General features: G+C 40.3%; 1 long non-coding RNA gene across 6 annotated transcripts in view; it reads left to right on the top strand.

The window, feature by feature from the left end:
- The window catches only part of LOC122908639, a 51,598-nt gene that overhangs the window by 10,886 nt on the left and 12,858 nt on the right, over positions 1-27,854 (top strand). For all 6 annotated transcript variants that reach the window (XR_006384997.1, XR_006384994.1, XR_006384998.1 and 3 more), the window contains one exon: positions 6,919-6,993. This is a non-coding gene — a long non-coding RNA (uncharacterized LOC122908639). The remainder of the gene's footprint in view (positions 1-6,918; positions 6,994-27,854) is intronic.

Genomic DNA, 27,854 nt, shown 5'->3' with positions numbered 1-27,854 from the left:
AGAGGTCTGCTCATGGGAGGGGCCTGTTGGAGAAACAAGGTGTCTGCCTACTTCCAAGCCCTTACCAAAACAAACGTGTGTATACCCCATGAAGGTGTAGCTTGAAGAATCTGGACTGCCTTGACAGAGCAGGGCTGGGAATACTGGCTGCAGTATTCCTCAAATAACACATACCACCCTGGATGCCTTGGTTCCTGGAGAAGTTCTAGACCTCATCAGATGGTCCAAATGGGGACTTCTATCACCAGTTTAAAGCTGCTGCCTCAGAAGTATTTTTGAAGGGATGGCTCTGTCCACTCTGAGGTCTTTCAGAAAGTTGGGGCACAGCAGGATCTTCACAGGACCAGTGTGCCCCAGCAGCCCAAGGGTGGCAGACACTGAGTGGACGGTACATGCATAGGCCAGCACAGGTTGAGGTAGCTCCTGGCCTAGAACCAGACAATGTCGTGCAAGGCTAGCTCACAGGAGTACGCTGTTGGATGTACCTGGCATCCCTCTACTTCTAGGGCTTAATCTGCACAAGTGCACATAGTCCTGCCAAAGCAGAACTGGAGAAATCTGGACTGCCTTGCCGGGATGGGGCAGGGAGGGCTGGCTAGGGTCTTCTCCACTAACAACTCCTGAACCTTTTTGGCTGGAGAAGCCCAGACTCCATCCAAATGAGGATTGACAGTCACCAGTTTAAGGCTGCCTCCTTAGAATGATTTCAGTGGGTAGGCTCCCCATCCTGGAAGCTAGGTAGGTGGTCTGGTACTGCTTGAGCTCTGCAGGTCTGTAGGGCACTGAGGCTAGTGGCCAGCTGACAGGGTATGGACTGTCCATGCTTGGGAGGTGCAGGTCAGGGAGGCCAGGGACCTAGGAGAAGGACAATGTCAGACCAGACTGGGTCACAGGAGGGGGTTTTGGGGGGTACCTGGAATCCACCCAATTCTAAGCCCTGGCCTACAAAAATGCACACATTCCACTTGAAGGCAGAGCAAGAGGAATCTGGCCTGCCCTCCCAGGGCTGAATTGGGTGGATGGGCTGAGGTAGCTTCCAGTAAGATATACCTGGGAGCCTGGACAGCTGCAGAAGCTTGAGACCCCAGCAAACCGTAAATACAATGGCAACTGATTTTTGGTGATTTCGGTGGATGCCTGCGAGCTATTGTTGGGGAGGAAGGGGGCAATACTAGTGGCTGGGGATGAGCCCTGACTCCAAGGCCTGGGAGGATCCGGCTGCCAAGCATGGTGGATAGCATGCAGACTGCCCCCGCAGGGAGCCAGGTCAGGGGAGTCGGAATTCAGGGATTGGGCAGTGTCGGGCAAGACTGGATCACAGGAGTAGGCTATTGGTGGTACTTTGCCTCTGCCTAAGTTCTAAGCCCTAACCACACAAATGCACATACTCCCACTGAAGGCTGTTTTGTGGTGGGACACAAATAATGCTCACAGACTGACCTTGTCTTTGCACAGTGTATTTAACATGGGTCCACTGCAAATTTCACAAGCCAATAGTGCACAGTATAATGTCTTCTGGTAGCCAGTAAATTCATAATCTACTCTAGCCCAGCGTTAGATGGGTGACATTGTTTGTTCCAGGCAAGGTGAGGTGAATAAAGTCCAATTTAAATTGAGGTGAATTGAGGTGTAGGGCGCCTGAGTGGCTCAGTCCATTAAACGTTTGCCTTCAGCTCAGGTTATGATCCCAGAGTCCAGGGATAGAGCCCCACGTTGGGCTCTTGCTCAGTGGAGAGCCTGCTTCTCCCCCACTCATGAATAAATAAAATCTTTTAAATAAATAAATAAACTGAGGTGTACCTTTTAGAGGAACTGGAAGAGAGCACTTAACCAACCAAGGGCAGACATGCCAGCGCCCAGCGCAAAAGTAAGAGGCCTTTGCTGATAGAACACATCACTAGAGAACAAGGCCACTGGTGATCACCACACAATGGATGACCTTCTCGTCCCTGGGTAGCTTTTGTTGCTGTTGGTAAGAGTTCCATTATCTCAGGAGGAGCTAATGTAAGAGTTCCATTATCTCAGGAGGAGCTAATTACCCTGCTTCAGACCTGTCTAGATCAGCAAAGTGTAGTCTTGCCCAGATGGAACACTCTGGATAGTCCTCACTCTTAGTTACAGTCTAAACGTCCCCTTGCCATAGTTTCTTCTTATGTTTTTATTCTGAAGCCCCCCCATGGAGCTGAGGTACCAAGTTCTTAAGGGTGGGAACAGAGAAGAAGATGCCATCCTGACCCAACTTTCTTCATTGTTCTGTCAAAACAACTTTACTTCTAAAAACAACTGTTGCTAGTCCTTGTCATAAACTAGGGGATTTGAAATCAAGTCAAGCCAATATACAGTAATCCATCCAGTGATTCTAAATCACTCACATGCTTATTTATGCTCAGGGCCTAATGTCCTATGCAAATCTAAGTTCACAAAAATATCCATCCACCTTGTGACTCGACATTCTCTTTCTTTTTTTTTTTTTAAGATTTTATTCATTTATTTGACAGACAGAGATCACAAGTAGGCAGAAAGGCAGGCAGAGAGCCCTATGCGGGGCTCGATCCCAGAACCCCGGGGTTACGACCCGAGCCAAAGGCAGAGGCTTTAACCCACTGAGCCACCCAGGACCCCTGTGACTCGACATTCTTAATCACAAAAAAACATATTTGGGGAGTATTTTTCCTTTGATACAGATGCACTTACACCATAGTTTAATGACCAGTTTTAGCAACCATATTCCTTTTTTTTTTTTTTTTAATTCAACAGAGAGCACAAGAAGGGGGAATGGAAGGCAGAGGGAGAAGCAGGCTCCCCTCAGAGAAGGGGGAGCTCAATGTGAGACTTGATCCCAGGACCCCAGGACCATGACCCAATCCGAAGGCAGTTGCCCAACCAGCTGAACCACTCAGGTGCCCTAAGCAACCATATTTCTAATTATAACAATATAAGCCTAACAAGGAACCCTTTACCATATCCAATCTCCAAACAACCAAAAGATAAGTTTCTTAAATGGGCAGTTTAACTTTTTTGACAATGACATTTCCAAGGAAAGATCATTTTTACCAAGCTCCAGGAAGTACGCGTGTGCATGGCCCCATTAGGCACGTATCTGACTGCATAACATCAGAATTTAAGGCTAGGATTATTCTAGGGGAAGCATGCGTTTGTTCTGTTTCCAGTTCTGCAAAATTATTTTCACTGTATTAGTCCCATCTTCCCCGTGTTCCTTTACTTAAGTTTTCTAATGCATGATATACATTTATTTTAAGAGGTTCAATGTGAACTATTTCTCCAGTTATTTTTATGGGCTTTTTCTCTTCTCTTGGCCTCAAATAATATTTTTCCTTCTGTTGTCACATTTATTACCTGTTCTGTTTTTATACATGGAATCATGTTGTGTCCTATATTTTTCCCTGGACTCCCAGTAGGTGAGGGTGAGGTTTGGCTTAGAGCACACTATCCTGGTCCAGTTTTCCATATTATATGTAACTAGGGGAGGAGGCATTAAGGCCATAGTCTTCCATACTTGTACTATACATACGTCCAAATGTCTCACATTAATGAAGTTATTTTGGATCCATTCTACCAGCATATCCAGTACATGTTTTCCTGCTATCATAAGGTGGCTTTCTGGGCATTCTAATATCAAGAAGCCACAAAACTGTAGTACCCCAATGTCCCCTTCCTCCTTTAAGAGCCAATATTGTGTTTTCACAGTCGCCCCTTGAATCACAGCTCCTAGAATGTATGGTATCTGCTTTACTTCTGGTTGGGTTGTCTGTTATCTCAGGTAACCACTATTGCCCCGAGACTGTAGTCGTTCTAAGAATATTCCACATAGCAACCAATCTTAATGGCAACAATTCACAATGTACATTCAAAGAAAGATCTCTTGGTACACCTGGATGGCTCAGTCAATTAAGAGTCTGCCTTTGGCTCAGGTCACGATTCCAGGGTCCGGGGATTGAGCCCTGCCTCCAGGTGGGGTGGGGGGGGTGGACGAGGAGGTGTCCCTGCTCAGCAGGGAGCCTGCTTCTCTTGCTCTGTCTCCCCCCTCCCCAGTTCATGTTCTCTCTCACTCTCTCTCAGATAAATAATCTTTAAAAAAAAATCTCTTATGTCCTTTTAAGTTTTATGTTAGTTTTAGTATTTCTGCTTTATGTCAAATTTCCATTGCTATATTTCTGTGTAAAATTTGTTCTTTAATATATTGCTAATTTTATCCAGTTATGTACACAACCAGGACAAAGCTGGCATTGCCAGTGTTAAATTCAGATTGTTTGCTTTCAGAATTTCTGAAACAATGTGAGTTGATCAATTTGGAATTGAGAAAAAGCAGCTACTGTTGTTCCTCAGGTAAACTTCTTGCCAGTCCAATAAGGAATTATAAAGGTTTCTTTCCTTTTAGTGAGCCTGTTGTTGGCACAGTTGTAATACTTGTAAATCTCACAGTAACAAAGATGCACAATTTGGGGATCTGCATCTGGTTCAAAGTCCTGAATATAAAATTTCAGGGTTTATGCAATTATGTCAGTTCTAGTATGACCATGAGAGGTCTTATTAACATGGTTTCCCAAGTTCTTGGAATAGAAATCTGCAGTGTAAGATAGAAGCCTGCTGGTGTACCACCAAGGATAATGATATGTTATATGGTAAGTTCCCTATATATCCTTTATGTACCTTACAAGTTGACTCTTTTCAAAGTCTGGAAACAGTGCCCATGGATCTATTGCTAATTTTCTAACAGGTGACAATGGATTAAATAGTGTAAGTTGAGATTGTTGTAAATGATCTTTTTTGGCCTATTTGTATTTAAATATATAATAGCCCATTCAGTATATTCAGCTGCTGCTTTTTTTAGAATAAACCACTGCCACACAAAGTAAATCAGGAATTAAACTGGGGCCACTTTCAGAGTCTCTGCCATGTATCCAATGTTGCGGTCAATTCAGTAAGGTAAGGGGAGAGTCTGTACTAACGAGACTTGGCTTATATGCTGCATTGTATTACCACGAGACAATCCATAATTCACGTCAATCTTTACAATCCAAGTCAATGTCAAAACTTTAGGAAGTGTTGATCAGGATCCTCACTGATTCTTGTGGAGATTAAAGTGGAGATTATCACTGCCTCATCAGCTTTTCTTAGTATTTGGTTTCTCCCCAATTGAAGTTTTCCCAATAAGTAGATGGTGCTTACAGTGAAGGGAGGGGAGGAAAGGCTGAGCCTGGTGATGCCAGTGATGCAGTTATGTCCTTAGTCATAATAAGGTGACCAAAATGGCAATCCATGGAGGAAGAAGAGGATGTCATAGACTTAAGGCATATCTGGAGCAGATGTTGCATTTTGGAACAGTGCTATTGCTGGAGATACCAGAGAAGTATCCATAGCTTTACTGAGTATGGTATACAGAGTGAGTGTCAGGGCGCAAGAATTCCTGGCCCCTCAAAAGTCCTTCTAACTGGACTAAGAAACAAATTGACATAAAACAGACGACCAGGAGAAAATAGAATCCAATAGCATACATATGGGAATCCACATAGACATGGAAATTCCAAAGACCAGCACAATGGAGTATATATGTCATTCAGAACTGAGGAGAAGGGGGCAGGAGTCCGGGATTTCAGAGGAAAGGAACGCACTTCACAGGGCAATATGAAGTGTGTGTGTTTGGTCATTAGATGTTCGCCCTTCCATGCAAATGAGGCACTCAGATAAAATTTGCTTCTGTTACTAACCCTTATTCTAGGAAAGAGCACCAATTTAGATTCTTCAGGGTGGTTAAGGGAAGGACCAAAGTTTCTCTTGAGCCCACATGATCTCAAGTGCCTTCAGAACAAAATAAGAGGTTTATGCCAAAGTGGTATCTTCTGGGGTGACTATCCTGAACAACAGGCAAAAGAGGATCGCCAGCAGGCAGCGTGCTACACTAGCCTCTTTAGTATTTATAGGGTTAGAGATGCATAGCAGAGTCATGATTGCAAAATGTAGTGTCCTACAAATTTGTAATTCTTTTGTTGTTCTTGCCATCTAAGGAAATCTATTGTCGTCTTGGTCATTATTGACCATCTTTGTGCAAGCATAATCGCTCATCATTATATCATGCTAAATATTTCTGGTTTTGATAAAATATAGAATGGTGTTCTACATGGCCGAACTTTTGAAGAGGCATATTATGGTCTTTATTTTGCTGTAATATGCCTTTTCCTTTGGTCACTGAGTAGGTGTCATTATGGCAGGAGGTATGTCCCCAGTACCATATGTTTTTATGTTTTTCAGTTAATACTTCTAATTGAGATTCTGGAGTGTTGTTAATGCTAATTCCTATCTCTGTAGGTGCCTGCAATATTAATTCACTGGAAGTTTTTCCACCCATTCTAGATCTGTGCCTCTTAGATTGTTTTAGTCTAAGCTTTCCTATTCTGGATTGTAAGTAATTTAAGCTTTTTCTTAAGGAAGCCATGACACCTCTCAATTGATCCAGAGGTGATTGGGTTATAGGGTAAGGGCAAATTCCATATTATGTCTTGTTTCTTAGCCCATTCTTGTATTAGCTTTCTTGTGAAGTAGGTGCCCTGATCTGATTTTACGATGGTTGGAAAACCAGAGCAAGCAATCCAGATTTCTAAGGCTTAGATTGTGAATTTTTTATCATTTCTCCTGCAAAGATAGGGTAATCGTCTTCCTATGTGCCTACAGTGGCCATGCAAATAGTTTATTCTCTGATTTAGGCCATGTAATTACTTTGTGTCATTTTTTTTTCATACTTTGTGTCATTTGGAAATATTATCTTTGATCTTATGCAGATGACCCATTAATGTAATAAGGAATGAATGAAAAGCTTCAAAATGTTGATATTTCTCACATTTCCTAATTTCAAACTGAGGCTATTCAGTAGTTATATATATGTTTTCTTTTCTCCAACAGCATTCTTGTGCTATGTATGCCAGCATGACTATTTGGTGATGTCCCCATGCAGTGATCCGCTCAGTTGGTATATCTGTGAGTCTGTGTTTTATGTTTCATTGTCCTTCTTGTTTAGATATGCTACATGGTTATTAAAATTTGTTACTTCAGAGTTGTCCTTCTGATGCACGGAGACTTCTATAATCACTATAGAGATGTCATCCAGGGCTATTTTCTGCCATATGTCCTTACCCCATATGTTCTTATATCCTGTTTCCCATTTTCCTGCCATGACCTGACCAAAGAGCTATTCATTTACTATTGGCTTTAGGTCCAAATATACACACAGACACACACACACACATACATATATATGTATACACACACACACATATCATTATGATTTTCCTTAACAGACTGCTCAGTTACCAATTTTATGATAACTAATTCAGTCTATTGTCCTGATTACCATCAGCCTGATTTTGATAGGCCATTCTTAGTTCTCAAGGCCACAGACTGCCAGCATACTCTGAGTGATGGCAGGGAGCCTGATCCATCTGAAACTATATATCATTGACTGCTGTGGACCAGAGTGGTCCCTATTGTCCAACTGCTCCAGCTGATGCCTTGAAACCCAGCACGTCTACTATTGGCATTGTCGACGTTCTTTTCAGTTAATACAGAGGTCAACCTTTCATCTGCATGCTCCACTCCGATAAGTACTATTTTTATCTTAGGATGTTATGCTCATAACTACTTGTCATCTATTTGTCAGGGGTCTACTTTACGTACCCCAGAAGGTGGTTGGAATTTAAGTATAATTGGTTTATTTTCTGTCAGTGGTTCTGTATTTCATAGGGCCTCACAGAATGTTTAGACAAGACTTTCAGTTGGTTGGTATATATTCCCAGACAGTGGGAACTCCAAAGGGTAAATAAAGCCCAGTCAGGTGAAATTGGGGTTCAGTGGTGTTTCAGTCCACAGTGCTGCTGCTGCAAACTCTCCTGGGTGTAGGCACTCTAGTTTATATTCAGAGTCCTCATTAGCTGGTCCCAATGTTTAAACATTCTGACAGCATTTTTCAAAGAAATAAAGGCTGTGTCTTGAGTCTCTATCCATCTAAACTCCCTGCTCTTCCTCTTTATTTCACAAATGTGTTTCAGTATTATCCCCATAGGTGGTATGGCATGTAGCCAATATCCAAATAGTTCCTATCAGTGTGAGCTGCTGCTTTTGTGGTAGGAGTTGATACACTATCTTTATTGTTCATGACTGGGTGTGGTGTTTTTATGCCTTCAGAGGACCACATTTTGCCTAGAACTTTTACTGTAGCCTGGGGTCTTTGGACCTTACCTGGGTCAGTTTTCCATTTTCTGAGTGGAAGGGATTCAGTTCACTCTATTTTGGCTCTGGTTATCGCCATAAATAAGGATGCCCTCAATCTATAGGAAATACTGGGTTTTGTGTGTGTTTTCATCAAAGGTCTGGATGTCTCGTGTTGGAAGGTTGTGGGCCATTCCTGGACTGCTAAGGTATCCTTGTGGCACCCCAGCAAACTGATCTCCTCTGCCTTCTCATGGAAATGCAGTCATGGGTTGGCTCTCCTCATCCACTGGGATAGCCAAGAACATGCCACCTAAGTGTCTCACCATGTCATGGGGTCTGGATTCAGTGTGCTATTGGTTATGATAATTCCGATATCCTGGAGTGCTCCCTGAGTTTGGGGAGAGTGTTTGAGAGTGTTTCAGGCCCTATCATCTAATGTGAAACAATATGGCTTGTCTGGCTTTTTAACAGTCCAGACTGGGTTAGTATGTAGTAGGCCATGAATTTGTTCCCCTCAGAGTTCTGAAGGTTTTCCTGATTTTGAGTATGTTCTGTTACATAGAGTATGATCTGTACATTCATGCCAGGAATGTCTTCTGTATTGGGAAACTAAGTCATTTAACCTCCATAGGTAGTCTGTTCATCTCATGTTAGGAATCTGCATATCCGTGTAGCTGGGTTTTATTTTCCTCCTAATGCTTCCATTGGTCCCTTTAAGTTTTATTTTTTTAGATTAGTGGACTAGCCTTGTATCATTGTTATGAACCCTCTATCTAACAACACGGTAGTCTTTGTAGTATTTTTCTTTACAACGGTGTTTCTAGTGATAGGGCCAACATAACCTATGCACCACTGCCTCCATAGGCTAGGAGGGCTCTGGGTGTGTTCTACTGTAGTTATCAGTGACTCCTCTGGTAATGGGATTAGATTTTATAAAGGGGTTGGTATTGACAGTAACTGGGTTAATGGGTCTATTGTGTTCCATGTGGCCTGCCTTACCAGAACTAAACTGAGTGAACTGGCTGAAGGACCTACCAGTAAGAGACATCTGGGAGCCTTGGCAGGTACAGAAGCCTAGGAACCCTACAAACAGGGCTGTGGTTCAAGTAACCAAAAATTAAATACATCATTTCCATAGAGATAAAAGGAAAATACTGGTTAATAATTGGAGCAAATCATAAATCAGTTTCTCAGTTCTGAGGGTAGCCACTTGAGAAGATTTCTAAAAGTCCATTTCAAAGCATCCTTAGATAGAGTGAAGCCAAGGAGTCACAATCAGATTTTTCTGGTTTGCAGTTTACATGCCCCTGGTGAACTTTGTACTGGTTGCTATGTGGTTACCTGTAGGTTATCCATACATAAACTGTTATGATTTCTCTGGTCCTGTAAAGTCATTCATATTCAGTTTTCAGTGCTTCAAGAAAAGGGGCAATTTTATTTTTCAGTGATTTCAAGTCAAAAGAATGGGAGAGATTATCAGAAATGTTACTTTGGAAAGATGTAACCAGATGTTTGAGGAAACTAGAAGGAATCAGGATCTAGTTTACAGGAAGAAAACAAAACCTCAAAGACACGTAACAGAACCAGAATCCATCTAAAAGTTCACATAGTTTCAGTTAAGACAATTTTTCTCTCTATAATTACTCCCATTTCTATCAATTATAACCAGAGTAAGACAGTTTGTTTCGGTGAGCTTGATTACATGCATAAGTGCAAGGAGAATAGTGATTGATCATGTAGACTCTTTTAAATCTGCTTTGCTGGAACTTTTCATAAGGTAGCAGAGACTGAATTTTTAATAGTCTCTTGAGCCTAAGAAATAAGGCCATCATGCTTTGCTTGCAATACCTACTGACTTGAGTTACTTCCTTTATTATCAGGGTCCCCAAAATATCCTGAGGTTCTTGCACCTGGCCTTCTTTACTTAACCTGGTAAGGATGTTGAAAACCCTGTCATCAAGGTATCGCACTGACATTTTCAAAGCATGTTGTTGGCTACATGGCTAACCTTAGTTCCTTAAAGCTGTCTGATCTGAGCCTATCCAGCTCTCTCTTAAATATGACATTCCAGTCAAAACCTTAATAATAAAACCAGTGTTCCCAGCTATGTCCTAAGGAAGACAGATTATAGTTGAACATAAAGAAATGTATTTCCATAAGTATGTAAGACTGCTCACTGAGAGTTTCCAATTCCTGGGGGGAATCAGGTAGGCAGAAGATAAATGTTTCAGTTTTGCTTACAAAGGTATAATTTACCAAATTGCTGAGGAAAGGTTTTCCTACAGCAGGGGGGAAAAAAAGTTAAAAAAAATTCAAAAAGTATAAAGTATTTGAAATACTTTTCAAACAAAAAGTCAGAAAAATTATAATCCTCCATTTATTCAGTCCCATTTGTAATTAACTTCTGTTGATCTTGATCTTGTTAGTTTTATGAAGCTATAAATTTCTCTCCATTAGAGTTCTCTAAATTCTTACAATCAGTTTAGTGGTATGATCTTAACTTATTAGAGGCCTGTAGTTTAGAGATTCATCAGTCTTTTCCTGAATCTCTTTGAACATGAAGCACTTTTGCAAAAGCATCAAGGTAAAACAATATCTGTAAGTAACAAAAGTGACAAAAAGACTTAGAAATGGTAATCAGAAAAGATCTGATTACGATTGGGTTATTTCTGTGATGCTCAGCACGTCAGGATAATAACTAGGACTGTATAACATAGAATTATCTATTATATAATATACCCAGACATATTAGATTTCTAGGAGTTTAATACAATTTCTAGAACACTTATTCTAATTATATTTATGGATATATAATCTAAGAAGGTTTAGCATCACTTATTTGACAGTGATTCTCATGTAATTTAACATACCAAATAAATATAATTAACATCTTTCTTTTATGAGGAGAACAAAGCTTTGAAATCTTCCAGGGTGGGGTGCCTGGGTGGCTCCGTCGGTTAAGCATCTGCCTTCAGCTCAGATCATAATCACAGGGTCCTGGGATCAAGCCCAGTGCAGGCTCCCTGCTCAGTGGAACCTGCTTCTCACTCTATCAAATAAATAAAATCTTCCAGAGATCCTTTGGGAAATTTCAAACTCAAAAAGACTTCATTTTAGAATTAAGACTTTTCATTAAACAGGATCACAGATCATTATATAACAATACTTAGTTATCCATTTAACTAAAGTGGCAAAGACTTCACAGGCAAATACAGATACTTAGTTTTTCTAAGTAATCAAAGACTTGAAAAGATAAAACAGACTTTTTCTAGATTGATTATATTCAAGTGAAACCTTTGTTTATAATTAAAAGCAGAATAATAATCTAAGAAAATGTTGGTCTTTTAATAGAGAAAAAATGAATTTTTAAAATTTTGTACTAGCTTTTTATATTAAAATTCAAATAAATCATTTTAATCTTATCCAGCATGACCATACATTAAAATTCATTTTTTTTAAAGATTTTATTTATTTATTTGACAGAGACAGATCACAAGTAGGCAGAGAGGCAGGCAGAGAGAGAGAGGAGGAAGCAGGCTCCCTGCTGAGCAGAGAGCCTGATGCGGGACTCGATCCCAGGACCCTGAGATCATGACCTGAGCTGAAGGCAGCGGCTTAACCCACTGAGCCACCCAGGCGCCCCATTAAAATTCATTTTAAAGATTTGTTGTTCAAAAATGTTTTAAGATTTTTTTACATATATATTTTTTTGTTTTTTTCCTCTTTATATGGTCTCAGTTCAAGATATCTTTATCAAAAACACATGTCCTACTTTTCTTGCATATAGAGAGGTTCCCTTTATTTTTACCACACATATTAGAATTTTTAATCCTTAGAAACTTTATAGTGAAAAATAAGTCATAAGCAATTGTAAACTGTTACACTTACCTAGTACATCTTTAGACTGGCAAATTATGAAAGTATTCATACATTTCTAGAAATATGTGCTTCTTTATAATAATCTTCCAATAAAAGTTTTTTTTTTTTTAAAGCTATTTACTAGAGACTCAAGTTTCTGATAGGGAAGCCAAAAGAACAGATTAGCATATGGTCAAGTCATTAATGTTTTATTATTCTCTTATTGGGAAATAAGTTAATTCATTGAATATCTAGATGAATTCATTATTAGCAAAACTTTAAGCTTTCAGGCTACCAAAAAGACTTCGTGGAGAAACTATTTTACAAGTTTATAGTCTACAAACTTTTAGATTACCCACAAAAACTTCACAAGACATCAAATCAGCCAGTCCTTCAAGTTTTTTTTTTTTTTTTTGGTTGTAGAAAAATTCTATAACCTAATCAAGCTTCCGGGCAAGATGTCAGAGTAAGAGGATCTTTGGCTTACCTCATCCCCTGGATACACGGAGATTACACCCATATCACTGTAAATACCCCCAGAAAACCACACAAGTCCTGACAGAACAACAGACTTTTCATAGTTAATCTTAGCCAAGAAGCCACATCAAGAATGCCTAGAGACATGGACATCTATGGGGACAACGCCAAACCTCATCCCCACTTTCTCCTATGAATTTACCCCATTCAACCAGCCACACTGGACAAGAGTTCCTCCAGAATGCTCTAGGCATTTTCCCTCAGCAGGGCTCTTCCCACAAGCAGATGGGTGCAAACTTTGCCTACACTGTGCATCCCACCCTTGTGTTTTCCTGTAGACTATCCCATCTGATCCAACCCACCCCACTAGGCAAGAGTCCATCCAATGTGGCACCATAAGCAGGGTAGTATACAAACAGCCCTGAGAGGGGCCAGTACCATTCCCAAGTGACTGATGCCTAGGACTGATACAAGTGGAAGATAATGACACACACTAGTTTGCAGCCCCAGCAGTGGGCTTGGGGCAGACATCTGGTCCAACCACAGGTCCTGCCCACCAACAAAAGCCTCTCAGGGGACAATCCTGGGAGAGCACCCTGCAGCCACAGTTGTGGCAAATGAGCTGAGGGCAGGCATCTGGTCTATCCCAACTCAAGCCCATGGTGGTCCCAGACTGGCCCCTTAATAACACAGGGACCCAAACCCTGCCCATAACAGTCAAAGAGCCACTGCAGACAACTAGACTGAAGTCGAGTGCATCTCAATCACAACAGTAAGGTATACACAATATACATAACAGATAACCCTGAAACATTAGGTTCTGCTGACCAGGAGACATCACATTGCAGGGCACCATAGGACCTCTTCTCCATAAGATCACTGATTTCAAAAGCAGGAGACATAGCTGACTGTCCTAACACATAGAAAGACACAAAGTTAGACAAAATGAGGAGACAGAGGAATATGGTACAAATGAAAGCACAGGACAAACTCAGAGCAAGAGAACTTAACAAAATGGAGTTAAGCAATATGCAGATAGAGAATTCATAGTAATAGTCATAGATACCCACTGGGCTTGAGAAAAGAGTGGAGGATCTCAGTAAATATTAAAAATAACCACTCAGAGATGAACTCAATAAGTGAAATTAGAAATACACTATCTAGAATAAATAGTGGACTAGAAGAAGCAAAAGAATGGACCAGTGACCTGGAGGCCAGAGTAATGGAAAACAACTAAATGGAATGGGGAAAAGAAAAAAGACATTAGAAAATGAGAATAGGTTAAGGGAATACAGCAATACCATCAAGTATAGTAATATTCACATTATAGGGGTTGCAAAAGAAGAAAGAGAAAGGGGGGAGAAAATTTAAGAAATAATAGCTGAAATCTTCCCTCATCTGGGAAAGAAAACATCCAGATCCAGAAATACACAGAAAGCCCCCAACAAAATCAACCCAAGGAGGTCCACACCAAGACACATAATAGTTAAAATGACCCAAAAAAATTGATAAAAAAAATTTAAAAGTATCAAGAGGGACTCCTGAGTGGCTCAGTTGGTTAAGTGTCTGCCTTTGGCTCTGGTCATGATCTCGGGATCCCAGGATTGAGCCCTGCATCAGTGTCCCTGCTCAGCAGGGAATCTGCTGCTGCTTCTCCCTCTCCCCCTGCTCATACCCCTGCTCACTCTCTCATAAATGAATAAAATCTTTATTAAAAAAAATAGTAGCAAGAGAAAATAGTTACATACAAGGGAGACCCCACAAGACTATCAGCTGATTTTTGGCATGATATATTCAAAGCGCTGAAAGGGAAAATCTGCAGCCAATAATACTCTACCCAACAAAGCTGTCATTAAGACTTGAAAGAGAGAAAAGGAGTATCACAGCTCCCCACCAACAAAAAAAAAAAAAAGAAAGAAAGAAAAAAGAAAAAAATTCATGAACACTAAACCTAAACCAGCCCTACAAGAAATGTTAAAGAGGATTCTTTGAAAAGGAAAGAACATAAGCAGAAGTAAGAAAAGTAGGAAAGGGAAAATTTTCACAGGTATATATAAACATGACAAAAATAGCCTATTAATCCCTTGTAAACCCAGTATGGAGATTGAAGCACAACAGCAGTAAAATCAAATATATCTAGGAAAATCAGTTAAGACATTCATAAATAAAAGGTTGTAAAGTATGAAAACATATCTAAAATGTGGGGTGGAGGGAATAAAAATTTAGTGCTTTTAGAATGAGTTTAAACTTCAGTTCAAACCATCAATTTAATATAGACAGCCATACACATAGGATATTATATATAAACCTAATGGCAAACCACAAATCAAACCACAGATCAATGATAACCTCTCATAGATAGATATGCTTGGATTTCTTTCTTTTTAGTTTTTGTATATCATTAAAGAAAGCCAGCAAACCACAAGATAGCAAGAAAGGAACAGAGAAAACTACAAGAACAACCATAAAACAAGTATGAAAATGACGACTTATTGATAATTACTTTGACTATAAATGGACTAAACTACCTAATCAAAAAATAGCCTGACAAATAGATAAAATAGCAAGACCCCTCTATATGCCACCTGCAAGAGACTCATTTCAGACCTAAAGACACACCCAGACTGGAAGGGAACGAATGGAAAACATTTATCATGCAAATGGAAGTGAAAAGAAAGCTGGAGTAATAATACTTATATCAAACAAAATAGACTTTAAAACAAAGACCAGTAATAAGAGACAAAGAAGTACATTACATAATCGTAACCATTTCAACAAGAAGGTATAACAATTTTAGGAGTGCCTGGATGGCCCAGTCAGATAGGTGGCTGACTCTTGAGATTTTGGCTCTAGTCATGATCTCAGGGTCCTTGGATCAAGCCCCACAGCAGGCTGTGTTCAGTGGGGAGTCTGCTTGAGGATTCTCTCTTTGCCTCCCCCTCCTCCACTCTAAAACAAATAAAATCTTCCCCAAAGGGAGGGGTGGGTAATAATAATTGGAAATATTTATGTATGCAACATGGAAGCACCCAAATACATAAAGCAGCTAATAACAAACACAAAGGAAGAAATCAATAGTAATGTAAAAATACTGGTGGGTTTTAACACACACTCACATCAATGGACAGATTACCTAGACAGAAAATCAACAAAGGAACAGTTGCTTTGAATGACACATTTCCCGATGGATTAAACAAATATATGCAGAACATTCGACAACAACAGAGCAAAATCCACATGCTTTTCAAGTGAACATGGAAAATTCTCCAGAATAGATCACAGTAAGTCACAAAACAAATCTCAAGAAATTTGAAAAGATTGAAATCACAACATTCATCTTTTCTAACCACAATGCTATGAAACTAGAAAGCAGCCATGAGAAAAAAAATCTAGAAAAAGCACAAATACATGGAGATTAAATAACATGCTACTAAACAACAGATGGGTCAATGAAGAAATCAAATAAGAAATAAAAAACATAGTGGCTCAGTTAACTGTCTGCCTCAGGTCAAGCCTGGAATTGGGCTCCCTGCTCAGCGGGGATCTGCATTTCCCTCCGCCCCTCCCTACCACTCATGTTCTCTCTCCCTTGCAAAAATAAATAAAATCTTTTTAAAAATCTTAAAAAAAAAAAAAAAGAAAGAAAGAAACGTGAAAACAAATGAACATGAACACAAAATGGTCCAAAATATTTGGGATGCATTAGAAGGTATTCTAAGAGGGGAGTCCATAGCAATAAAGGCCTACCTCAAGAAACAAGAAAAAATCTCAAACAACACAACTTTATACCTAAAGAAGCTAAAAAAAGAGGAAAAAACAAAGCCTAAAACTAGCAGAAGGAAGGAAATAATAGGGATTGAAATAGAAATAAATGAAAGAGTTTAAAAAACAATACAACAGATCAATGAATCCAAAAGCTAGTTCTTTGAAAAGATCAACAAAATTGATAAAACTTTACCCACACTCATAAAAAAGAGAGAGAGAGAGAGAGAGGACTCAAAATCAAAAAAGAAAAAAAAAATCTCAGAAATACAAAGGAATATAAGAGAATGTTATGGAAAGTGATATGCTAATAAACTGGACATCCTAGAAGAAACAAAGTCCTAGAAACAAATAACCTCCCTAAACTGAATGAGGAAGAAATAGAGCATTTGAACAGACTGATTACTAACAATGAAATCAAATCAGTCATCCAAAAATTCCCAATAAGCAAAATTCCAGGATGAGGTGGCTTCACAAGTGAATTCTACCAAACACCAAATTATACCAAACATTTAAAGAAGATAATCAAACTCTTCCAGAATATAGAAGAAGAAGGGAAAGCTTCCAGATTAAAAACTAGATAAAGATACTACAAAAAAAAGAAAACTACAGGCTAATATCTCTGATGAACATATATGGAAAATCCTCAACAAAATATTAGCAAACCAAATCCAACAATACATTAAAAAAAAAAATCATTCACGTGATCAAGTGAAATTTATTCCTGGACTGCAAGGTAGTTCAGTATTTGCAAACTGATCAGTGTGGTACATCATGCTAAGAAGAGGAAGGATAAGAAATGATATTGATCATTTCAATAAATGCAGAGAATGCATTTGACAAGGCACAACATCCATCCATTAAAAAAAAAAAAACCTCTTAACAAAGTAGGTTTCTAGTGAAAATACCTCAAAATAATAATGGCTATCTATAAAAAACTCACAGCAAACATCATTCTCAATGGTGAAACACTGAGAGCTTTTTCTCTAAGATCAAGAAAAGAATGTCCACTTTCATCACTTTTATTTAACATAGTCCTGCAAATCCTAACCACAGCAATCAGACAAGAGGAAGGTATAAAAGGCATCAAATTAGTAAGGAAGAAGTAAAATTTTCATATTTGCAAATGACATGGTATTATATATAGAAAACCCTAAAGACTCCACCAAAAAACTACTAGAACTGATAAATAAAATCAGTAAGTTTGCAGGATGCAAAATCAATGTGCAGAAATCTGTTGCATTTCTACACGCCAATCATGAATGAGCAGAAGAAATTAAGAAAATAATTCCGTTTACAATTGCACCAGTACACACACACATAAAAAGGGTAAAAGACCTGTAAAAACTATAAGACACAGATGAAAGAAATTAGAGACAACACAAACAAATAGAAAGATCTTCCAAGCTCATGTTCTGAAAGAATATTATTAATATATCCATACTACCCAAACAATCTACAGGTTTGATCTAATCCTTATCAAAATACCAACAGCATTTTTCATAGAACTAGAACAAATAATCCTAAAATTTGTATGGAACCATGAAAGACCCCAAATAGCTAAAATTGTCTTGAAAAAGAAAAACAAAACTGGAAATTCAGAATTCTAGAATTCAAGTTATATTACAAAGCTGTAGTGATTAAAACACTCTGGTACTGGCATAAAAATAGACACATAGATCAATAGAACAGAATAGAAAACCCAGAAATAAACCCAAAATTATATGGTCAATTAATCTTTGATAAAAGAGGCAAGAATATGCAAGGGGAAAAAGACAGCCTCTTCAACAAATGATGCTGGGAAAACTGGACAGCTATATGCAAAAGAATAAAATTGGACCACTTTCTTACAACATACACAAAAATAAACTCACGATGGATTAAGGACCTACATGTGAGACCTGAAATCATAAAAGTCCTAGAATAGAGGACAGGCAGTAATATCTCTGTCATCAGCCATAACAGTGTCTTTCTAGATAGGTCTCATGAAGTGAGGGAAACAAAAGCAAAAATAAACTACTGGGACTACATCAAAATAAAAAGCTTCTGCACAGCAAAAGAAACAATCAACAAATCTAGGAGACGGCCTACTGAATGGGAGACCTACAGAGGGCAAACCAATACGTAAACAGACGCTCAATATCACTCACCACTAGGGAAATACAAATCAGAACTACAGTGAGATCTCACCTCACACCTGTCAGAATGGCTAAAATAAACAATAGGTTTTGGCAAGGATGTGGAGAAAAAGGATTGGAATATTAGTCATAAGAAAGAATGAAATCTGGCCATTTACAACAACATAGAGGGAGTGAGAGTATAATGCCAAGGGAAATAAGGCAGTCAAATACCATATGATTTCACTCATATGTGGAATTTAAGAAATAAAACAAGCAAAGTGAAAAGAGGAGAGACAAATCAAGAAACAGACTTAACTACAGAGAACAAAGAGATGGTACTGGAAGGGAGGTGAGGGGCCTGGGTTAAGCAGGTGATGGGGATTAAGGAGGGCACTTGTAGATGAGCACTGGGTGATATAAGGAAGTGCTGAATCAGTATACTATACTCCTGAAACTCACACTGTATGTTAGCTGGAAGTAAAATAAAAACTTAAAGAATTAAAAGAATTTTAAGTTTTAAAAGCATTTAAAATTTTAAGAATTTAAAAAAATAAAAACTGAAGAGAAAGTAATTTGTAATTTTTGTCCCAAGAGTTTTGGGTATTTGTTATGTATTTTTCCCCCCAAAGTATAGGTTAATTTTAGTCCTATATCATGGTCTTCTATACTATCTAGAAACATTTGAAAGGAATAGGCAAGCTTTGGGGATTGATAAAGACAGGTAGGCTTTGAATGGTTTCTAGAGTAACATTTCTGGTTTGTAAGGCTTTGCAAGACAAAGTCATTCTTTCTGTTTTCTCCAAAGAACTGGATTACATCCTGAAAATCAATGGACTGACCCACTTTTCTAATTTAGTTTGCTACTTTATATCTGGGAAATTTTTAACTAAAATTGGAATCAAAAGATTTATGCATTTGTAAAGTCTATATAAAGCATTTTAATAAAAGCCTTCTTCCTGAGTTTAAAATTCAGTCTCGGGTTGGATCAGCCCCTGAATATTGGCCTTTAGCTGATTAATGTAGGAGGGCCAAGGAGAAATTTTGGTCATCCGTTTCCTTTGTGAGGGAGGGGTTGTAAATGGTTAGTAATCTAATTTCTCTCTAAATTTGGTGGAATCTTCTTAAAGAGGAGGTAAGGGGCCTTATAATTTTAAAGATCTGTTGCTGTTCAGGGGACAGGGGTTTTTTGTTGTTGGTGGTGGTGGTGTTTTTTTGTTTTGTTTTGTTTTTTTTCAGTGAGGGGTATAGGATACATCTGCAAAAGACATTGCATAAAAATGTCTGAAGCTGACAGAGTCCGATTACAGAGCCCTGAAAAATAGGAAAAAGTGTAAACAGCCTCTCCTAAATTTTCTTCCTGGCTTTTAAGGATTTACAGGAGTAACCTGTGTATTGGGGGCCTATAGATTAGGCCAGACTGCTCTGTGTAGGATAGGAACACAAGTTGAAACAGTTGGTTGGGAGCCAGATTTTGAGAAGGAGAATTTGTTTTGGATATGGACGTTAATTTTGTTTTAAGTCTAACTAATTTCTATTTTTCCATCTTGTCAAGAAAGTCTCCAAGGCTAGCCATTATACTAATAATAAAACTGGTAAGCAAGGAGTTAACCAAGCAAAGATCTGCTTGTTCTTGGAATGCCATCTGCCCCCATGTTCCTATAAGACAATATGCTTGCCTGATGCCATGACAACTAACTGTTAATTTAGTTGTTTCTGCAGGAACTCAAGTTTTCATCACGAAGCCAGCCAGAGCCAGTCAGGACCACTGACCTCCTCTTTGAGCACAACAAAATGGAATTAAACCTCCCTGACTTGGTTACTTCTTTTATCTGATTTTGAGTAGCATAGCTCCTCTCCTATTCACCAGACTCTTTTCTGCCTGCCTTTAAAAAAAAAAAAAAAAAAAAAAAAAAATCCCTGAGTCTCCCTCTCAGAGAGATGGATTTGAAGCTTTTCTCCCATCTCCTCATTTGGCAACCTTTCAAACGAATTGTTGCCACATGCTCAATGCCTCAGTGATCAACTTTGATGGAGTAGGCCCATGAACTTACGTTCATTTGTAACCAAACGTAACTTTGGTTACAAGTTTGGTTACAAACTTAAGTTTGGTTACAATAAGACAATTAAGAACACTCCATAAAGAAGGGTGCCTGTGTGGCTCATTCAGTTAAGTGTCTGCCTTCAGCTCAGGTCATGATCCCAGTCCTGGGATCAAGTCCTACACTGAGGCTCCCTGCTGAGCAGGGAGCCTGCTTCTCCCTCTCCCTTGCTCCTCCCCCATGCATAGGTGTGCACACATGCCTATGCGTTCTCTCTCTCTTACTCTTTCAAATAAATAAATAAAATCTTAAAAAAAAAAACTCCATAAAGAATTTTTTCCTTCAAATATAGCTAATTTATTTTTTTTAAGATTTTTATTTATTTATTTGACAGAGAGATCATAAGTAGGTAGGGAGGCAGGCAGAGAGAGAGAGGAAGCAGGCTCCCCACTGAGCAGAGAGCCCAATGCGGGGCTCCATCCCAGGTTCCTGAGATCATGACCTGAGCTGAAGGCAGAGGCTTAACCCCCTGAGCCACCCAGGCATCCCAAATATAGCTAATTTAAAGGATCCATCATTTGGCCATTCATGAGTAGAATCTTAAATCTCAATAGCAACTCAAATAAGCTTTCTTTCTTTCTTATTAACATATAATATGTTATTTGTTTCAGGGGTACAGGTCTAGGATTCCTCAGTCTTATATAATACACAGCACCCACCACAAAACATACCTTCCCCAAATACGACTTTTTATAACAAGACCCAGTGGAAACTTTCCAGGCTTAGACCATGGACAAAAGAGGTGTTTCTGGAGAGGACGAAGGTGATCAGCCTTAATGATCCAAAAGCTTTCTCCCCAAAAATAAGACAGCAACAGCCCTCATTGCATGGGTTGTAAGACTAGGCTAGTGTAAGTCTAGCCTCCCATAAATATGTGAGATGCCTCCAGTCACAGACTCACTGATCTGTGACACCAGGCAGGCACCACTGGAGCAATGAAGTTGGGACCACAAAGTTCCCTTATGTGCTGAGACCTCTTATGAGAAACTCCCCTGAGCACAGCTGGACCAGGAGAGTGCTGCTTGTAACTTCATGCCGCAGAAACCATCCATTTGGGACGCCTGGGTGGCTCGGTTGGTTAAGCAGCTGCCTTCAGCTCAGGTCATGATCCCAGCGTCCTGGGATCGAGTCCCACATCGGGCTCCTTGCTCTGCAGGGAGCCTGCTTCTCCCTCTGACTCTGCCTGCCAGTCTGTCTGCCTGTGCTTGCTCTTGCTCTCTCTCTCTCTCTCTCTGACAAATAAATAAAATCTTTAAAAAAAAAAAAAAGAAACCATCCATTTGACTACCATGATATACCACGGTGAGGGAACCCTCCAGATGGCAGTGACCAGAGAGAATGTTTCTCACTCGTCACAAAGCCAAGTTCTCAGGACATTAAAAATTCGAATGGAAAAACCCTTTTCTTTTGTCTTAATATAGAGGACTCAAAGCAAAGTTCATCTAAACAGATGTCAGTCGGACGAGAGCCAGTAACTCATCAGTCTGTTCGGCTGTCTTCAACAATAGGCGGATAAAGGCCTACCCCTGCATTCTTTCCCTATGGTAGTTCCTATTTAGATCAATATAAAAGATGGAGACAAAGAAAAAGTGACCCTATCTGGGACGAAATAGATCAGTTAAATGAAAAGCACTCCACCAAATTTACCAGAATCGTGATGCCTAAAGAAAGACCTAATATAAATTTAGAAAACTTATACATATAAATATAAATTTAGAAAAGGGGCTCTCACTCCATTGGACTCTGCAGACAGAGACCCGGGAAGCTCATCAATGAGCAGTGTCCAGCCGGGGAAGTTGATCTTGCTCACGACATAAACTGCTGGAAAAGAAAAAGAGCTCTCGGATGCCTGGATGGCTCAGACGGTTGAGCGTCTGCCTTCAGTTCACATCATGATCCCAAGGTCCTGAAAGTGAGTCCCACATCGGGCTCCCTGCTCAGTGGGGAGCCTGCTTCTGCCTCTGTCTGCTGTCCTCCCTGCTTGTGCTCACTCTCTTGTTCTCTCTCTTTGACAAATAAAATCTTAAAAAAAAAAAAAAAAAAGGTTCTCTACCTCCCAGTGCAGCAATGGTACCTTTCACACAGGGGATTTATTTCACACAGGAGACTACTTACTACCCCATTTCTTAAGTAACTTTAATTAAAATAACTAATATGCTATCATGGAAAATTGGGGGTGCAGCATTCCCTGGGACCCCTCTGCTGGTAAACCTGGGACTCTTATCAGGCGGTTAGACCAAATGGGGATTGACTATCACCAGGTTAAAGCTTCTGCCTCAGAAAAGTTTTCAAGGGGTTGGCGTCCCATCCTGAAGGCTATGCAGGCTCACAGGGATGGCCTAAGCTTCCTAACCCTGGAGGGTGCAGGTGCCCAAGGCCAGCTGACAGGCACATACCACGTGCATTGGCCACGCACCTCAAGGAGACCAGGGTCCGACTGTATACAGAGCAAGTGTTGGGACAGCCCAGGTCACAGGAGTGGGCCTGTGGGCCTGTTAACTCCTCTAGTTCCAAGTCCTAACCTACACAAATAGACATGACCTTCCTGATGGTAAAGCTGTAGGACTATGGACTGCCTTGCTATGACTGCACTGGGTGTGCTAGCCTAGATACTCTCCACTGACAGACACCTCAGAGCCTTCAGTACTGGTAATCCTGGAACCCCAAAAGGCAGCCTCTCCAAATGGGGACTGTCACCAGTTTAAAAACGTTGCTTCAGAAAGCTATGGTCCGGGCCCGGGGGTGGGGTGAGTTCTCGTGGCCCTGGAGTCTATGCAGGTGGTTTCAAACAACCTGAGCTTATAAGCCTGGAGGTCCTTGGCTGCCCCAGGGTGTCTGAAAGGGTGGATATGCCAGGTGCAAAGCTCAGGGTAGCCAGAGACCTGTTAAAGCACAAGTGTCAAGAGAGGCTGGGGCACAGGAACAGGCCCTTCGGGGTACACGGAGGCTACTTCAGTCCAAGATTTAACATACAAAAATGTGATGTCACTGGACTGCCTTACCAGGGTGGGGCCTGGGACACTGATGAGGCATCCTCCAATAAGAAACACCTGGGAGCCTTGATTACTGGCTCTGTTTCAGAGGGAAGTCCAGTTTTCTTCAGTGATTGCCTTTAAGGTTAGTATGCTCATTTGTTTAAGGAAGGGCTTGGAATTAGGCAAAAGCTATGGACCCCTAAAAGCCCACTCTTGAGACCTGTATTCTGCTGACATCATCCAGTTCCAGGGCCCTGGCTTCCTGGACACGCATGACTAGTGCATGCCCAGTACACACCTGTTCAGCCAGGCTAGGGGAGCCGAGGCCCTCCAGGACTGTAGAGCTACACTAGTCCCAACCACTAGCATAGCCTCCAGAGCAAAGGAAACCTACTCCTGAAAATCTTTCTGTGGCAGCAACTTTAAGCTGGTGGCAGGCCTGTTTGAACTGGGTGCCAGTGGGGTCCTCGGCTTCTCAGCAATCAAGACTCTTGGATATGTCTTAGTGGAGGACACCCTGGCCAGCCAGACTAGACCCATTCTGGTAAGGCAGTCCAGATCCCTCCACGTTTGCCTGTGTTGTTTATTAGTCTGATCTAATTTTAAGTGTACTTGTTTACAAAAAGAAAAAAAATGTTTTTCAAAGTAGAGTTATTTTCATAGAAGAATGAAGTTAAGTTGGTCAGGAATCATCTTGTCCATTCTAACAACAACTCATAGCTCAGCTGCTGAGGGGCCCCCTTCATAGCTGAAGAAGCAATTATGGCAAGGAGACACGCAGACTGTAACTACTGAGAGTATGTGAGGGCTAACCCAGAGTGTTCAGTCTGGGCACGGCTTCGCTTTGCCGATCTTAATAGCTCTCTGAAGACCTTGGGACAATCAGCTCTTGCAAAAGTAAGGGCAACCCTTTCGCCAGCAGAGTTGACAACCATGCAGAGCTTGCCCATCACCATCAGCACTGGTGTTCCCTAGCACTGTGCACTAGCTACAGGGGACATTTTCTTGTCCCCTGGCCACTGGACATAGCTTTCAACTGGCTAAGCCACCTCTCCCAGGTACCATTTCCTGTAAAGGTACATCTCAATTAAATTGGACTTTATTCCGCCTTGCCTGGAATGGTAGTTGGCTTGGAGTCTGTAATTTCCTCATTGGCCTATTGAAAGACATTATCTTACTTGCTTTTAGCTTGCAAAGTTCCAGAGTGAACCTGTGTTAAATAAATTGTTGGGAAAGACAAACTCAGTCTCTGAGCATCAGTTAGCCTACCAAAAAACAAAACAACAGAATTGGCAACCCACTCCCCAAGATGATAATTAAAAATGGTGGGTCCTCTAGGCCAGATCCTACTCTGTGCCAAATTTGAAATACAGGTTGACAAATTACACTACATGTATAGTTGATCGAACTACAGTACGGCCCAAACTGGACTGATGAACTTTTAATACCCTGTTTACCACCTATGGCATTCTACTGAAATTACAAACAGCCTTTGAATAGACAAAATTTATGGAACTGTTACAGTTTGTATACTAATACTGGCCACAACAACTAATATTGCTTTACCATATTATAAACCACTTGGAATGCTCTATGATGTCTCTGTATAATAAAATATGTCATTGAACACTAAACAGAAATATAGGAAGGCAGTAGCAAATGTGCCTCACTAACTCTACCAAAATTGCCCAAGAGGTTGTGTAGGAGTACAATGCACTATACATTATCTTCTGAGGATCTGGGGAGACCTACTGAAGACTTAATTCAGACAAAACTTATAATTAAGGAAACTCCAGATGTTGGCCTGATCACCAATGAAGTGAGTTATAGCCTGTATTTTTAAAAAGCAATAAAAAAATTTTTTTGGTGAACTTATTAGAAGGCCGAAGTAACATGCCAATAGACAAAAAAGTACTAGGACAAAAAGGAATTTCCAGAGAAAGAAGAAACTCAGATCCTTTTGTTCCTAAAAGCACCAACCCACGCCTTAAGGACAATGAATACTTTAACCCTTTTCACCCTGGTAACTAACTTACTAGAGGCTAGGCCCAGGAAAATAGACAAAACTACAACAAATGGTACTTTACATCACCAGAGTGATAGAAAGGAGAGAATGTAATAGGTAAGAAATGACAAAAACTAAAATGGAATTCCAACAAACAGATCTGGACCCATAAATCCGGTTGTATGAAAGTTAGGGTCCAAAGGAAGACAAAACCTTATCCTTACAGAGATCATGCAGCTTGGGTCCATTGTTGCTGATGCTAAATTTAATCAAAACCCTCAAGCATTTGAAGAATATATTACCAATTTACAGGGATTTTTTTGGGGGGGGGGCTGGGTAGCAGCTGCCTAAAGATTACAATGATTACAATGGCCCATATGTAATATATTTTTCTTTCAAACCTTTCTTTGGGAAACAGCATGGGAAGCTAAGACAATAATGAAATAGGGCTACTGACTATGATTTATAATAGAAGACAGACACCTTCACCACTCTATGCAGAAGCCGCAGAACAAATTTAAAGAAAGTCGTCCTAAAAGTCATACCCCCGCAGGCAAGAAAGCATTGTTTACAGTATTTGCAGGTGCCAGAAACACTGGGAACTGATTGACTTGATAAAAACCGCTGAGGAACTAAGTCAAGATAAAAGCTTTATCTTTAACACTCACGTATAGAAATAAAACAGGTCTACACCTAACATAAACAGACCCCATCAAAGAAGACTCTGTAGACCTAAATCTCCAAGGCCCTTTTGGCCATATAAACCATTTAGACCACCCCACTTAAACAAAATTATAAAGATAGAAACCAATAGACACACCAGAAACCAAAACAGTGTCAGAGAAATGGAAACAACCAGTTTTTTAGAGCATAGACCCATTAACCCATTTACTGTCAATACCAACCCCTTTATAAAACCTAATTCCGTTACTAGATGAGACACCTGTAACTACAGTAGAACACACCGCTGAGCCCTCCTGGCCCATGGAGGCAGTGCTGCATAGGTTATGTTGGCCTTATCACTATAAACCCTTTATAAATAAAAATACTACATAGACTACATACTGTGACTATGACTTATAGTTTCCCATTACAGAAAACATTCCTGGCATGGATGTAACAGATCATACTCTATGTAACAGAACATACTCAAAATCAGGAAAACCTTCAGGAACTCTGACGGGAACAAATTCATGTGCCTACTACATTCTAACCCAGTCTCAACTGTTAAGAAGCCAGACAAGCCATATCATTTCACATTAGATGATAAGGCCTGAAACACTCTCAAACACTCTCCCCAAACTCAGGGAGCACTCCAGGATATAGGAATTATCATAACCAATAGCACACTGAATCCAGACCCCATGACATGGTGAGACACTTAGGTGGCATGTTCTTGGCTATCCCAGTGGATGAGGAGAGCCAACCCATGACTGCATTTCCATGAGAAGGCAGAGGAGATCAGTTTGCTGGGGTGCCACAGGGATACCTTAGCAGTCCAGGAATGGCCCACAACCTTCCAACACGAGACATCCAGACCTTTGATGAAAACACACACAAAACCCAGTATTTCCTATAGATTGAGGGCATCCTTATTTATGGCGATAACCAGAGCCAAAATAGAGTGAACTGAATCCCTTCCACTCAGAAAATGGAAAACTGACCCAGGTAAGGTCCAAAGACCCCAGGCTACAGTAAAAGTTCTAGGCAAAATGTGGTCCTCTGAAGGCATAAAAACACCACACCCAGTCATGAACAATAAAGATAGTGTATCAACTCCTACCACAAAAGCAGCAGCTCACACTGATAGGAACTATTTGGATATTGGCTACATGCCATACCACCTATGGGGATAATACTGAAACACATTTGTGAAATAAAGAGGAAGAGCAGGGAGTTTAGATGGATAGAGACTCAAGACACAGCCTTTATTTCTTTGAAAAATGCTGTCAGAATGTTTAAACATTGGGACCAGCTAATGAGGACTCTGAATATAAACTAGAGTGCCTACACCCAGGAGAGTTTGCAGCAGCAGCACTGTGGACTGAAACACCACTGAACCCCAATTTCACCTGACTGGGCTTTACCCTTTGGAGTTCCCACTGTCTGGGAATATATACCAACCAATTGAAAGTCTCGAGTAAACATTCTGTGAGGCCCTAGAAAATACACCTCTCCAAAGGCCACACCTGGCAGGTATCTCTGGCTGGGATGAGGGCCCTTCAAAGGGATTCTGCTCTGAGGCAGAAGAGATAACCCCACATACCAGCACACTTGCAGTTCCAACAGCTGGGGCTCTTTGTTTGTACAGAGATGAAGCCTGCTCATTGATGTA

This window comes from Neovison vison, chromosome 6 (assembly GCF_020171115.1).
Source record: "Neovison vison isolate M4711 chromosome 6, ASM_NN_V1, whole genome shotgun sequence".
Taxonomy (NCBI): Eukaryota; Metazoa; Chordata; class Mammalia; order Carnivora; family Mustelidae; genus Neogale; species Neogale vison.
This window is presented reverse-complemented; position numbering and strand designations above follow the sequence as displayed.